The 16103-nt window shown below is 35.9% G+C and overlaps 1 protein-coding gene across 7 annotated transcripts in view; it reads left to right on the forward strand.

The window, feature by feature from the left end:
• Window positions 1–16103, forward strand: part of ZNF644 (zinc finger protein 644) — a 77396-nt gene that overhangs the window by 42310 nt on the left and 18983 nt on the right. Inside the window, exon 3 of one of the 7 annotated variants that reach the window (XM_084637171.1) lies at window positions 14257–14355. The exons of the other annotated variants lie outside the window; for them this stretch is intronic. The gene's annotated coding sequence lies outside the window, so the exon portion shown is untranslated. The remainder of the gene's footprint in view (window positions 1–14256; window positions 14356–16103) is intronic. 7 annotated transcript variants of the gene reach the window in all.

The following is a 16103-nucleotide window of genomic DNA, read 5'->3' on the forward strand; positions in this document are numbered from 1 at the left end:
TTCAGTAAAATTGAATTAAAAATTTCTTAAGTTGGCTGTAGGGAAGTTCATTCTGTGACAGCATGCTGTTGACATGCAAATTCTCTGTCTTTGTGCTCCTGATTTTATCATCTTTCTGTGCATTATATGAAAATCTTTCAGAACTTGTACTTTTGGACTTACGCACAAGCTGACTGCAAATTTTGACAAATCTGGGAAATGTTCTTGTCAAGAATCCAATTGAGCTGATTTCTTACATTTCCTTACCAACCTGGTTGTGACCTTTAGGCACTATAACAATATAAATATTAAATAACTTAGATTCTATTCAATCAACTTTGCAGTAAACAAAAAGCTGTTAGGATTTTTGAATATGAATGTTTTCCACTGTGAGAACTCAGTTTCACACTACCTATAAAAACTAACTACTGTGAAAATAAGTCTTATATATGACTTGCCTGTTGGTTGCAGCAGCATGATCAGACAGCTTGAAGAGAAGTCATGAAATAATATCTACTGAAAAGAGCCATAAAACTCTTCTTTGATGTATAGGTTGCTGAAGAAGATATATACAAATACAAGACTATATATTTTAAAAGTTTCAGTAATGGTTGGGTGAGTGCTAGCCTTAAATGTAAGCAAGCCCTCCCTGGATTGTCCTTTGAAAAGTGTGTTCTTGAAAGTGTGTAACGGAATGTAAGAAATAATAATAAAAATCAATTTTCCCCCTCTCAGAGTTATTTGACTTTCATTAATTCCAGTGAAAGAATTTAGATTTAGATAGATTTACTAGAGCATCTTAATCCTTATTACTGTTTAAATTTTGACAATATACTTGTTGCTCTATGCATATCGGAGGAAGACAGTGTCTGTCCCATGGAGATTAACATCTAAATTCTTACAGAAATCAAAATTTAACAAACTACTAAAATTAAATTTACTATAAACTCTGAAGGACATAACTGCTCTATCATACATTAGTAACTTTCAGTATGAATATAAGATTTTAAATTATTTTTGTTCATAGCTATGGAAGTACTGGTTAAAGGCTACAGTAAACAACACTATATGTAAAAGATTACTTTAGTATTAGAAAAAAGCTTTAGTTATTCAGAGTGAAAGGAAAGTTCAGTTTTGGAACATGAAACAAATGTTTAAATCCATTTTGTCCTGAGCTACTTGCATGGTTTTAATAATTTTTTGTGCTCATTTTGAAAAAATAAGTGTTTTCAGTTCTCTGTTTTTTTGTGTACTCTGTCAAATTGTTGGTTAAAGAATGTGATCACCACTTGGTGGCAGTACTTGGCTTCAAAAGGAAAACGGCCTTAATTCTCTTTAAAATTACAGATTAGAGGATACAGGAATTGCATTAATTTTATTTTAAAATAGGAAAGAATGGCAATGTGTTCAGAAATGCAAGAGACTTTTATTTAACGTAAATAAAAGCTTTTAATTGTTATGTCCCAAAGACCGTTTTATGGAGAAGTTAGTTAGAATGTTTAAAATGTATAATTAAAGGGACGTGATTTTTTTTTTAAGTGTTAACTTTGGGCAATGTTTAACTGTAAAGCTAAAGAACTGGTGTGCGCCCTTCATTGTGTAATAACCTATTAATTTACTTTGTTTTGGGGATGGTGTACTTAAAGGAATTCTACCCTACTGTAATTTTGCTACTAACATGATGACATTTCCCTAAATGTACAATGTTTTCCTCTGTTTATCAGCTAATCACCTAAGGAATCTTTAGTCTTATGATCACTTGTTCATTTACAGTATTTCTTTTAGTTTTCATTCAGTCACTTCAATTGAAATAGCATAACTTATTTAATATTTTGGAGATGATGGCTCCAGACAGTGGGACAAGGAAGGAAGAAAGAAAAGGCTGAGAATTTTACTGGAAGAGAAGAATAGACAGCAAAAAAAAAAAAAGTCAATACCAAACATTTTTGTTTGAAATGCAAATACTTAATAAAATGGAATTTTAATGATAAAAAGTCACTTGTAGCCAAAATACTGATCTGTCTGTCAGTTACTCTAGACATAAGTGAAATAAAAAATATTTGAAGGCTGAATGAAAGGAGCCAGGTGATAATGAGGAAAGGAAAACCTAGATGATATGATATCAAGGTTTTAGATTTTTAAAGAAAGAGGATGCTTCAGCACCTGAAATTAACGTGAAGGAAAGGAATTGATCTAGGTAGAGGGGAGCATAAGAGAAAGGTTTGGAGGAGAAATGAAGTGTACAAGTAAGAGTTATGAAGGGTGGAAGTCAAAATTGACCAGAATGATTCATGGTCTGGAAAACCTTACCGTGGGAGACTTAAGGAGCTTGGTCTATGTAGGGTATTGAAGAGATATTTGAGACAACTTGATCATGCTAAGTACTTCAAAAGAGGGAAGATGTCTGATACGAGAGAGCTCTAGCAGTCAGACATAACAAGATCCAGTGGCACAAAGTTGAAGTCGGACAAATTCCAACTGGAAAGAAGATATAAATTTTAAATAAGGATTATTAACCAACAGTTTAAGGATTGTGATAAATTCTCCATTCCTTGGAATATTTAAATAAAGACTGAATAAGACATTCTAGGAGATATGCTCTAGTTCAACCACAAGTTATTCGGCTCAATACAGGAATAATTGGGTGAAATTCTACTGTCTGTGTTTAGATGTGGGGTGGGATCAGACTAAATTGTGATTGTCCCTTTTGGCCTGAAAAGTCTATATGTCTATGAAATAATAGTGAAGAGAACAAGAGTTTATCTTGAGAAAGTGTTACAGTTGATGAAGGTGAGAACTAAACATAAACACAAACAAGCCCCAAACCATTTGAGAATTATCAGCTTTTGGTTGGGTGTGGGTTGAGGTGGAAAATAAATTTTTAAATAGACTAAACATTTTTGCTACATAGAAGATAATTCTCCTTTATTCTCTGTGTGCCATTGATATAGAACATTTGAAGCTGCTTCATAATTAAATAATAATTACAATATTTTTCAAAAATCCACCTGCTGTATAAAAAAGTCTGGATTTTCAAAAGCACTCCACCTCCCCAGTTTGAACCAGTATTTCAGGAGAAGGGTTAGGCCAGATTTTTCAGAAGTGTTCAATTCCTATTTTTTTTCAGTGGGCACTGCTGGGTGCTGAAAATGCTTGGAAATCTGGCCCTTATTGTAAATACTGAAGACATAATGTTTCTGTTCTGCCAGTCGGATGTCATTTTTGTTAAAAGTAGTGCTACTTAACATTCGAATGCACGTGAAAGCAGGAGGCGGCTTTCACAATTCTCTAACATTCTTAGTGTCAGCAGTACTTAGATGTATTTTGTTCACATCTTTGTGTTTTAATATTAGACTATAACTCTCGAAACCTTCAGCCTATCTGTTAACCATTTGGTAACTTCATTTGTTTGTGGGACACATCATCCTCTACACAAGAAAGTTCATGAGTTTCCATGTAATTTCAGCAGGGATCATTGAGAAACTAGACATTTTGGCAGCTGGATAGAGAAGATTTGGGGCTTTTAGCACTCAGAGTCGTTTGAGTTGCTGGGATAAACATATTAACTGGATGTTTCTACTGAAATGATCAGCAGTGACAGTTAAAAATGTTGACCTTTGATTCTGAAATAGAATGAGGAGGTTGAATCATTGGAGGTTTTTAAGAACAGGTTAGAGAAGCATTTCAAGGATGTCTAGGTTTACTTGGCCCTGCCTCAACACAGGAGGATGAACTTGATGGGTCCTTGAGGTCCCTTCCAGCCCTACGCTTCTGTGATTATAATACAATACCCCATAATGCTGAATGGGGGCAGTTCTTCTCTATCTTAAATACATTGCTTCAGACTGCCTGAAAACTGAGGAAGGCAACACTACATAATTTATATTCATTTCATTTTTGGAAGGTTTCCTTTGCTATCATGAAGGCTAGGAACAAAACTCCTTTTAGATGAAAACTTAAATTTTGAAGCATAGTTTGTCAAGGAGTGAGTTCTGCAGCATATTCAGTGGCAATGAAATACACAGGAAAATGCTCTAAAAAGCTTGTTTTCACCTTAATTAGTGTTGCTCCATAATAATGGGGCCCTTTTTTTCTAACTTTTAAAAAAATATCCTGGGCTGTGCAGCTGTCAACCCAAATATGTTATTTTTAGATTAAGGAATTTAAAAAAAAAAAGCCCAAACAAACAAAACTGAATGGGAGGACTGAAGTAGGAGATACATAAATCAGCCACCCTGACGCTTCGATATCCATATTGTTTGGTACTGCACTGCAGCATGCTCTCATTTTTTAAGTGTAAGGCCTGGAAGAATCAGAAGTATGAGATGGTAGAAGAATGCAGTGGGTAGGATTCCAGTGTAGTGTCAACTGAGGTAGTAAGTCAATGATATAATAGAAGATGCAGAGTAAGAAAGATTAGGATAGGTACTTAACTTTTCTTGGTGACTGAGATTTCCACTGAGGCTTTCTGTCGTGCTTGGCCTGACATCTGACAAGAGCACATGGACCAGAACAGAGTATCAGGCTGGCCAACAGGTCTACACGAGCAAGCTTACAAAGATCACTCATGTAGCTACTCTATGCCAACAGGAGAGAACTCTCATTGACATAATAAAACCACCTCCACGAGCAGCTGTAGCTATAGTCCGCGGGAGAAACTCTCCCGCCAGCATAGCACTGTGCACACTACCACTTGCGCTGGTGAAATTTATGTAAGTCAGGAGAGTGGGTTTTTTTCACACCCCTGAGCAACATAAGTTTTGCCAACATAAGTGGTAGTGTAGACATGGCATAAGTGAGGGGACATTAGGGAGAGAGCACTGAAACACAGCAGCTGGAAGAATGGCTGGGATATACTGTGTCCTGGAAAATAGCACTTTATTTTAGGACCAAAAAAATCAAACTAAAATGTGTATCCCCTCTCCACCAGTTCTCCCCCAAATGCATATAACCTCTCTGACCTTAGAGAGTCTGTATGGTCTTGAACACTGTATTATGCGTGTTCGGAGTATACTGTTTTCTTGAGAGAACTTGAGTTCTTAATTTCTTTTGCTGGTGTGTGGTGGTGATCAGTTGCTGACAAATACCACATAAAAATCCATCTCTCATTGGTAATTTAAAAAAATAATAATCTGAGGAATGGAAGCTTTGTATAACATATGGACTTTGTGTTCTGTAATCTATTAATGTGGCTTTTAAATCATTGAAATTTATACTAAACGGATGTCTCTGCAATAGTAAATGAAACTCTAAAACTGAGTATGTAATAAGCAAAAACTTAACAGCTTTAATGAGTGTTGAATCACAGCTAGAGGAAACTGCTGGTTATTTGCCACTGCAAAAATATATTCATTTTAAAGATAGTCATGTGACAAAGGTGCATACTAAACAAGTTTCAGTGCAGACAAGCAAATTTCCTGTTTCTGGAGTTTCACTATTCTAAACTGAATCCATAGTGTTGATTAGCTTGAGGCTCTCTTACCTTTTACAAATAATTTGATTTTCTTAATGGGGCATACATAATACATGCTTAAGTTGAAAAGAATTCATTCTTTTTAGAGTAAAACTTTAAAGGCTCTGACTTCGTTGAGAGTTTGCTGGAGAAAATTTAAAGCAATTGTACTTATTGTGAAAAAGCTGCTTTAGCTGTACTTAACAGCTAGATTTTCAGGCTTTTAGAAGTAGTTTTCTATGTTACAGCTAATTTGGTTACCAATTTAAGGTCCCAACAGGATGGGGATATGTTCTTAAGTATTACCAATCCTAAGCATTCAAATATCAAGATTTTCATGCAGTCCAACTACTGGGGTTTTAAGAAAATCACCAAATACTGAGACTTGTGGTATAACCATGAGTTTACAACACTGTCTCTTACTACTTATTTATGAATAAGGACCAAAAGTCAATTTTTTCTTTGTAAGACAAAATACTCCAAGGTTTCTAAAGAAACAGCTTCTCATATGCTTTAATTAAAAATGCTTTCAAAAATGGTATTTCCAGACCTCTATCTTGCCGTTTATAGATGCACTCATTCCTCTTGCATTGATTGCTGTATGCATGGGCTGCTTAGAAAATTCAATGATTCAAATATGATCTTCCAGTCCTTAGTGAGAATTAGGCTATGTCTACACTGTAGTTTATGTCAGCATAACGTATGTCGCTCAGGGGTGTGAATAAATCACCCCCGTGAGTGACGTAAGTTACACCGACATAAGCAGCATGTGGACAATGCTAATTTGGCTGGAGAGCTTCTCCTGCCGACATAGCTACCGCTGCTCACAGGAGCTGGAATAGTGAAGCTTCCAGGAGCTCTCTTCCGTCGGCTTAAAGTGGTTACATTAGAGAGCTTACAGCAGCACAGCTGTATCGGTATAGTTAAGCAGCTGTAAACTCTCTAGTGCAGTAGCTTTAGTGAAGTTCCACTGCCATTGATACACTCGTTGGCAATCTCAGTAGAGTCATCAAGCACTGAATACATGTGGACACCTGATGGTCCCTCATAGAACAGAATTGAACACTCTGGGGGCTTGGGTCAGCTTGCGCTGTTGCCATCCAAGCTGTAGTAAAATAGGAATTCAGATTACAGTGTTGTCAATCAGGCATCTTTCATAGGTACTAAACTCACTATAAAAGTCTTACCGTTCATAATGAAATCATATGATCTTTTTAATATCCCAATGGGTTCCTGATCCGTGACTACTGCTCCTACGTGCTAGGGTAATACAAATAATGATACATGAAATAGTATTTTAACAGTACATTTTTGCCATATGCATAATGTGCTACTTTTGAAATTGAGATTTCACTTTCATTACTAGTTTATCTTATTTAAATACTTTAATTTTAAAATGATGCACAGGGAAAAATTCATGGGGCTTTTTATTTATCTAATCAATCGTTGCTTCCAAAATTTAAAAGAAGGGTATTATCAGGGATCTTGAATTCATATGCTTTGGCTTCTATAAGTGTAAGATAAGCATGCTTCAGCTCTGACCTATGATGAACCTGCGTTCCTTCAGGGTAATAGATGGTAAAAAAATCTCACAATCCCATCTTCAGTCAGAAATGAACTTTCAGAAATTTATTTTTGACAAATGGTTCAATTCTTTCACTTTCAGAAGAAAATATGTGCTAGTATTCTGATAAGTGCGTTTGAGGAAGCAATTTCATTATAGGCACCTATTTTCCGGTACTTAAAACTTTCTGAACAAATAATTATGCTTTGGGCATGAAATTTCTCATGTATATTCTCACTGAAAGGTGAATTTCTTTTGTTGTTTGATTGGTTAGTAAAAAGCCATTTTGTCATTCCTGAAAGATCTGAGCCTGAGGATATGGTGTATTTTACCAGTTCAGAAACTTGGAGGCGGGGGTTGGCACTCTATCGCTTTTTCTATGTTTCTTAAACTGTCTGACTTTTAATGCTTTCTGTCTTGTTCAAAGGATTTTGGTTACCAAATCACAGTTAGTTGCAGTCTCCTCTCCTTCCCCAACCCCCTTCTTTGGCCAAGGCAGAATCTGTTCCTTTTCCGTAAGGTGGGGATGATATTTGTACCTCACAAGAGTGTTGTCTTAATGCATTGTCTATCTGAAAAGTGCTTTGAGATTATCATTTTCTATTAACTTAATACATTAAGATGTGATGCTTTTGTTGCAGAATTAGATACGAAGATGACATACTTCAGAAATAGTTTCGGTAGAAATTTGGATCATCATGCAGTCAAATATGGTATAAATTAATTTGCCTGATTGGTCATCTTTAACCTTAATTACTTAGAAGACTCTGTTGTACTTAAATATATTGTGATAGTCTGTATATCACCAGATATGAAGGAGTGTATATTCAAGTAAATGCATTTGGTATGCTTATCTGAATCTGAGATCACACATCCAGAAGTGGGCTGGATATATTCTGATTGTTGGATGGAGGTGTAAATTGCACTTCTCCACACTAGCAAGGCCCACTGCACTTCAGTGAGAATTAACACCTATTGAGGATAAACATTATTTCTACCTTGGACCTTGGGAGGAGTCCAGAGGTCAGGAGCAGTTTGAATTTTGGTCATGGTTTGACCAGGGCCAGCTTTATTTTGTGCTTGGTGTCTAATCTCACAAGCTCTGCTAATTGAGGCAGTCATGGTAGTGTACGGAATTGACACATTTCCTGGCTGCCATGCCAAAACCCCTGCACTGACTGTACTACCCACTTTGTGGGCTGTGATCACCCCCAGTATATCTCCAATAGAAGGAATAGTATGAACACTTTGCGTCTCTATAGCCTCCTCTCTGGCAGACATTTTGCCTCCAGAAAGCCAGAATATGTCTTAAGGACTCAAGTTACAACCACTATACTACAAGATTTCAGAGTCACTCGGTGTTAACAGATCAGTTGTCCCAGTTGAATGACTTGAACAATTATCCATTTTCCTTCTTTCTGCGGCTGTGTTGCTTCTAGAGCACTTTCAACCCTTGCTGACTCAAGGAGTCAGATACAAGGACTTGGATTCTGCTCTCTGACTTGAGTAGTGCCACACCAGACCATCCGGAAAACTTAATTTTAGCACTTCATTATAGTGGTAGTTAAGTTGGAATTGTTTCCAAACGAGTAATCATAATTGGTTCAAAACTCTACCCATGTGAATTTATAAAAACAAATGAAAAACACGTAGAGAAGGTCTGAATGATCTTTAGGAACACTCCTTTGTGTCAGATGATGCATTTTAGTAAGTATACTCAAAACACTCGATCCATGTAAATATCAGGAAGAACCATTGGCACGCCGTTTTTTTTCTTTCCTTTTAAAAAGAGAGCTTTGTTAAGGGCTTAAAGGAGTCTTCCTCCATTACTCTTTTATTAAATGTTGTAGAATGCTCTGTGTGTGTTTAATTAAATTCAACATGAGTAGCCAAGGGAGAAGAGGGCCAGACCATGTGCTAAACAAAGTCACATCTGCATTTACTGGAATTCTGTAAATTGTGGGTTTCTGAACAAAGCAAGCCCATAAACAGTGGAGATGGTATGATCCATCGTGCTATGCCATGAGTATGGGAGCACACTCTCAACAATCTGCTTTGTAAGTACAAGCAGAAAAGGGGGAAAAGCACTGTGAAGCCTTACATAAGGAGCAGTAAATTAGAGAAATCTGGTTCTCTGCCTTTAGAGCAGTCAGAATTGCTCTAAAAGGCAGAGAACCAGAACTGCTAAACTGTTCCTTCAAAAGCACCAGTTAAAACTTATAATCAGTTATATATCCAACAGTTACATATATTGTTATATATCCAACGATATGAATACCCAGAATTGCTAGCATCCAAAAAATCCACTTAAAGTCAAGTGATTTTGTTCTTGCTTTACACCATTTGAATGTTTTGCTGGGTGACTGGCTGGCTTCTGCTAACATTGTTGGTGACTGGTGGAGCAGGCTGTCTCCCTCCAGGCTGACTGTTGGCAAGTTAATACCAATTTCTCATCATCTCTGTTTCTTTCTATGCCCTTTCATTTTTTAAAAGGTCTTAAACTTTCAGTCTTGTTCCAAACCAGTGCTTGAACATGGTATGGCAATTAGCTTCATTGAAACAACCCCCCTCAAACAATATGAGTTCTTACGTGCTCAGCTATAATAATATGAAGTAATGACTCTTGTTTGCATAAGTTTAACATTCTTTTTCCCTGTTGTCTCAAATTTTACTTTGATTGAGATGGTACGTTGGCCAGAGAGAGAAAATATAAAACCCAAAAAATCAACCCCAAAATCGTGCATCTTTTCTTCCTCTCTTCTCTCCTGTATTTTTTCGTTTTTCCTATCTTATCTTTTTAATTTCATTCTCTGAGTAATAAGTTCTTGCCTGCTGTGATTCTTCCTTCTTCCCCAGTTCTCCTGTATGCTTTTTTCTTTAGGAAAAAATAGCTTCCAGACTAGAACAGCGTCTCTTGGTCATTCTTTCTCTTCTCTCACCCATCATCTTTACTTTTCTGTCTTCATTGATGGTCTTCAGGCTTATGCTTTCTGGCTGCATATGGCCCCTCTTCTGACTGCGGTCCTGTCTGATCCCAGAACCAAAGAGCCAGCAGACTAAATTTTCTGTTTCTGCCCTTCCTTTCTTGAAAAGCTGTTCTTTGGCTCTACCATCTTGTCTCCCAGTCATATAGGGGTTCTGTGTGTGAGAGAGACCGTTTCTGTATGTAAAATTATGCATTTTAGTAAGTACATTCAAAATAAACAGTTGATATAAATATTAGGTAGTAGTCTTTTTTCTTCAAGGCTTCACTCTTGGGTGACAACAGAGGCACAAGCGAAAACTTGGTGCAGAATTTTAAGTGCCTTTCCTGTTGCTAAATGGTGGATCCATATTTCCTGTGAAAAGATTGTGCATGTGTCTGTTTAAAAAAAAAACAACAGTTTGCTGGGTTTATATAGGATTAAAACTGTGCTGACAGGCTTGTTTTCTCTCTTTGATATTGTATAAACAGGATGAATAAAATTAGCTCACCTTTAAATTGGCTCAGTTTTGGGGGCCACCTACTTTCCAGTGTCCCTTTTAATCAGGGTTTCAGAAAATAACAAACAAACCCTATGGCCTTATTAAACATGTCTAATGTTAATGTCACTTTAAGATGCATGGTTTTATCTCATTTAAGTTTGTACTTGTAGCTTTTGCATGAAAATTTATATTAGCTGTGGGAAAGCATTTTATGCTCTTTATGAATTTGGTTAAATCCTGTTGTTCTGACTTTCAGCTCCAGTGTGTTTTTGAGTATGTTGCAAATGCCTGTAAAATAGAGGGGTTATAACAGAAATTGACAAGCCTCTAACTATAACGGTGCTAGCAGGCAACAGTACAATATATTTAGCTCTGTAGTGAGCTAGCCAGGAAGGAGAGCAATATTATAATTCGGTGTGTGACAGTATTACATGGCAAAGGTTGTCATTATGAAATAAGTACTCAAGAAATATTAACCTACTTGTAATAAGTACAATTAATAATGTACATAAAAGAATGGAATTAAGTTCATTTTCTATCAAAAAGAATTATTAATGAACAGAAAGTGGACAGCATAGATTTGATGACAGGAAGGTTGCATCTAATCTGAATTACTGAGTGACCTAGGAAGCTTGCTCAGAGGGATTACAGAATAATTATGTTAATATGCAATTATCACCTCATTTCTTCTGTACTAACCTCAAGATGTAGTGTAGTAAGGGTGTTATAGTAAGTGCTGATAGTTTGCAAAAATACTGATGGTTGAGATTTCTGAGACAATAAGATTAGCTTGAGGCATTTAAGTGATGATCTGTCATCTTGAAGACAGATCTGACCTTTGCACTTTTTTTTTTAAAGGCTTATAGTATCTAGCTACAGGCAGTTATAGCTGCAGAACTCATTAGGATTTTTCAGAAAATGAGATGTTTTATGTTAAATATTGCAAACAAGATATTTAAGAAGAGTTAGTGGTTTTATTATTTTTTTAAATGTCCATTTATAAATAAAGTAGGGGGGGACAAATTGTTTTGGTTAGCTAAGCAATGGGACATATTCTACTCTTGACTACACTGGTGTAAATCTTGAGTAACTCAATACAATAAATAGTTGTGGTGGTGTAAATCTGGAGTAACATTGCTACTAGCAGCAGAGTTATTCCAGACTTCTACTGATGTAACTGAATTTGGCCCATTACTTATATACAGTTGGATGATAGCACTACTGTTGTAATTTATCAATATTTATTAGCCAGATATTGTAGGTATATATTGTGTAAGCTCTTTGAGGCAGGGACTGTGTCATTCTGTGTTTGTAAAATACTACCATATTTTAGGCATTGCTGCAATCTAAATGACTTGTTATACAAGATTTTAGCCAGAAGTTGTACCTTTTTTAAAAAAAAAATTGAAATTAGCTCAGCTCTCTATCTTAGAAAAAGAGAGACAATGCTTAACATGAGGGAGAGGGGGCGAAATACTGTATACATTCAGCATTTGCAAAGGAATAGGTGACTTAAATCCTGACACATTAAAGTGGCTAGTACTGTGCAAGTACAGTAAGTATATTTACAGGTTACTACTGTGCCTTTGGATCAGTTTGTATTGTTTATATGCTTTCGTGGTACAGTGTACAGCATGAAGTTTTTAAAGGTGTGTGCTATGAATGCATGTTAAGAATAATACACAATCTTGGCTAAATCGTAATTGCTCTATTGATGCATCTAATTTTGAAAGTGCCTTGGATCAGATTACACTTCAGTAGGTCACTGTTCTTCTTGAGGTTCAAACATAAACATCCTCTTAAAAATAAGGACATTCAAAGTCCGGTATAAAACACTCTTAAAACCATCTAGCCCTGCGTATTGTTTTATTGCATCCGTTTCAGGATATCAGAGTGGGTGATTGTATGTTGTAGTATTCAAGTACAGTCCAATAGGTTTAAGTATTGAATTTCAGCCTCAAATCTTCGCCTGCCAATACACTCACAAAAAGACATTTAAAATCATTGCAAACATAGTTACTTCATCCTTTGGTGCCAGCTAATTGGCACCAACACTTTGTTCATAGGTGGGAGAATGCTACAACTAGCTTAAAATGATCTGATACATCTTAGTGTTGGAGTAGTATGCATTGGGGGCCTGATCCAAAGCCTGCTGAAGTCTGTGGAAAGACTCTTATCAATTTTGATCGAGCCCTCTCTGACTCATTATCAATCTTCATAAACCTATAACACCTGAAGTAATTTATGAAAAATAAAAATATCTGATATAATTAAACTGTTGTTCATCATGGCATTAAAATAAATTTCTAGCTGGAGGTGGTTGGATTGTAATATTTCCATGTTCCATAATTTTAATAAAATTAAATACTCCCTATAGATTACTAAAGTCTTTATGCATTTACAATTTCACGTGTGCAACAGTATGGTTTTGTGTCTTCATCTGAACTTGTGGAAAGTTTTCATGAAGCCATTTTTGATAATGAGGATTGCAATCTCCAAGCAGACATGATATTCTCAGTTTGCCACCCTGCTGTTCTGGGGGTACCAATGAAGTTGCTTTAAATGGGAAGCGTCTGTTCTTTCTCTGAGCCCCTAACACCAGAACAGATGGGTGGAACATGGAACATGGAAGGTTTTACTTCAAGAGGTGGTAACAGTGAAGCCACTCATTAACACTGAATTTACCACTTCGTTAGCAACATTGCTTCCTGTTGAGAAAAACTAATATAGGCTCTCAAATTGACTGAGCATACGTTTGTCTACCTCTGTGAATATAATAAGATGAGAAAAATACAAATCTTTTCAGCATAAATAACTTTAAAAGATGAAATCTCTAAACTCTATTTCAGAATGGTTGAATAACCTGATATGATTGAGAGTTCAATATTTTACACTTACTCCATGAGAAAATGGACAGGGAAACTGTGGTGCATCCTTAGAGTTTGCTTCTCTTTTAACTGACATTTGCACTACTGCTTTGTAGTACATGTTTGTGCTACCCATTTTTAACTTGTGTATGTGATGTAAAGACTCCTGCTGGGTGCTGCATTATCGCCATTTTAGGGTGATAACATTGAATATGATCTTATTATAAGTCTTTTAATTACTGTGGAAATTTGCTAATCTCAACATATAATAGAATTTTGAAAATTGGAGAAATGGAAGGATTAAAAATTGATGTTTTGTCTCGTTAAGTTTACTTAAGGATATGGCATAAATCCATTTAAACTAGATTTGTCTTACCTGTTTAAATGATGTGTCATTAAAGTATACTTTATGTATTTGTGACTGCACACTGCTATGAGTAATGCTATATTACTTATTGAATTGTTCTGAATATTGATACAGTGAAGAAAAGCTTTTGCTATATATTGCTTGTAATGGAAAGCATTATACAACCGTACTTGTATTATCTTTTCTTCTTCACGCTCTTCAGCCCAGTTTAGTTTTTATAAGGTGGTACAGAATAACTACGCGAGGAAAATAAGATCGTAAAAAAGCGTTGTTGGGGGGAGAGGGACAAAATTAAGTGTAGCTTGGTAAATCTGTGCTTTTCCTTCTCGGTAAATTGGCTCCAATATAAGTAGCATAGCAGCTGCTTTTCCATGAGGCCTGGCATTTGATGGCTTTGTGTCAGAAGGAGGAGATTGTCTTTAGAGTGAACTATAAAGGATTAAAAAAAAAAAAAAAAAAAAGACAGCATGGGTCCATTTTACTACTTTTTGATTTGTTAATAAGATGAAAGTGTGCTTTCTTTAACTTACTGCTTGATTTTTATTTTTAATTTTAATTTTAGGAAAAAGGGATGTCAAGTGTGGTCTTCTCTGGTTTTGTTGAAGGACCACTGGGAGGAGCCAGGGATGTTTGTTGTGACGCTTTAATTGAAGGAGACTAGGTGATGACTTTAACAGAGGCTTTCTTTATTCAAAATGTTAATTAATAATTGAAGTTAAATATGTGTTAACAACAAACAGATAACAAAGATCAAAATTTTCAAAAGTGCTTAGTGATTTGGGCTACCTCAAGTTTTGGGTGCCTAGTTTGATACACCTTTAAAATTCTCTCTCCCTTTCAGTTGCTTAACTTTCACTGTTTGTACCCTTGAGATGTCATATTACACCTGCTCTCCAGTTGGCAGAGTGTTCCATTCTAAATGGGGCTGGAAATTCTAATGTTAAACCAAGCAGAAGAAAAAATATTTTTGGAGTTGAGGAGGGAGGGTGCGGAGGAAGGAGGGAAAAAATTTTCAGGCCAACTTTACATAGCATAAGGAAGTAGTGAAAGACTGACACCCAACTTCTCCTCTCTCTTGCAAGACGCATTTAAATTCATTAATTGATTCAAATAACCCAAGTCTGTCTATATACTCAGTGTGCTTTGCCATGTTTACATCAATGCTCATAGACTAGAAATTAGGTTTTTGTTTTCTTCTTTCTGGTACTGGGATGTTCCTTGACCACCAGAACAAAGGTTTTAATAAGTTGTTCCATAGTAAGTGTCGGGTCTGTTGTGGCAAATACCTTGAAGTGGGTGATGCTTTCAGATACAGAACAAGCTCTCTTGATTAACTCTGCAGATGCTAAAGGAAGTGTTTGACTTTTCTGATGATGCAAGTTCATTGAAATGATTCTAACATAGTGATCTTGGAAGTCTTTATTCTTTTCCAACTGTAGTTTTGTGTCTGAAACCATTAATGTGTAGATTACAATGTTTATAGTAAACAGCTAAAGATGAACTCTCCGTTGGCTCTGTAATCCACATTAATGTACTTATAAATTGTATTTTCAGTATTTTTTGTTAATAATTCTTTCCTGCCCTTTTTACCTGCATGATCATTTTTTAATTGGGAGATTAAATGTTGTATAAATAGATGACTGGCGGACAATTTGGCAAAGAGGGAGATCCTTTTTTCTGTTTTTTAAAAATAAATACTAGCAAATATCCTCACTGAGCACTGTTGCTCTTACTTTATTTTAAAGTTGGTGTTGATTTAATTAAGATCTAACCATTGAAAACTACACACTGAATATAATAGAAAATTTCTGTAAATTGACAAGTGCAAAGCCAATGAAATTTGTAAGGTGTGCAAACCCAAGAGATATGGAACAAGGTATTTAGGCCCTGATTCTGCAACCACTTTACTACTGTGAGTAGTTCTACTGGAAACAGTGGAACTACTCCCCATAGTAAAGTTAAGAATGTGTGTTTGCAGGATTGGGGGCCTTAAAAGTTCTGCTGGTGTTAAGCTGCACAAGCCAGTTAGTTCCAGTTTCCACCATATTTTCCCTTTTAAACAAATACAAACTGTAGGACATTAGAAGGGGGAAATGGTGTTAAGGATGCAAGATCAGGTTGTAAGCACTTTTGGAAATTCCACAAATTAAGGTTACTGTCTGCCCATTGCAAATACATAGGAAATACTGTTTCTTTTCCTTGGAAAATGTTAATGTATATCAAAAAGTATACAGGCTGTGTAATGTGGCTAAGTTAATATTGTTATCTCAAACTTAACTTTTTGAACTTTCAGTTTGTTTTTAATGCTTTATCTTGCAACCTTAACATTGCACAAATTAGGGGGAGAGGTGCATTGGATTCATTTTATTTTTCAAGTTAATTCAGAAAACAGTCTGCCCTGAATCTCCC

This window comes from Lepidochelys olivacea (genome assembly GCF_965140295.1).
Source record: "Lepidochelys olivacea isolate rLepOli2 genome assembly, chromosome: 8".
In the NCBI taxonomy this organism is placed as follows: domain Eukaryota; kingdom Metazoa; phylum Chordata; order Testudines; family Cheloniidae; genus Lepidochelys; species Lepidochelys olivacea.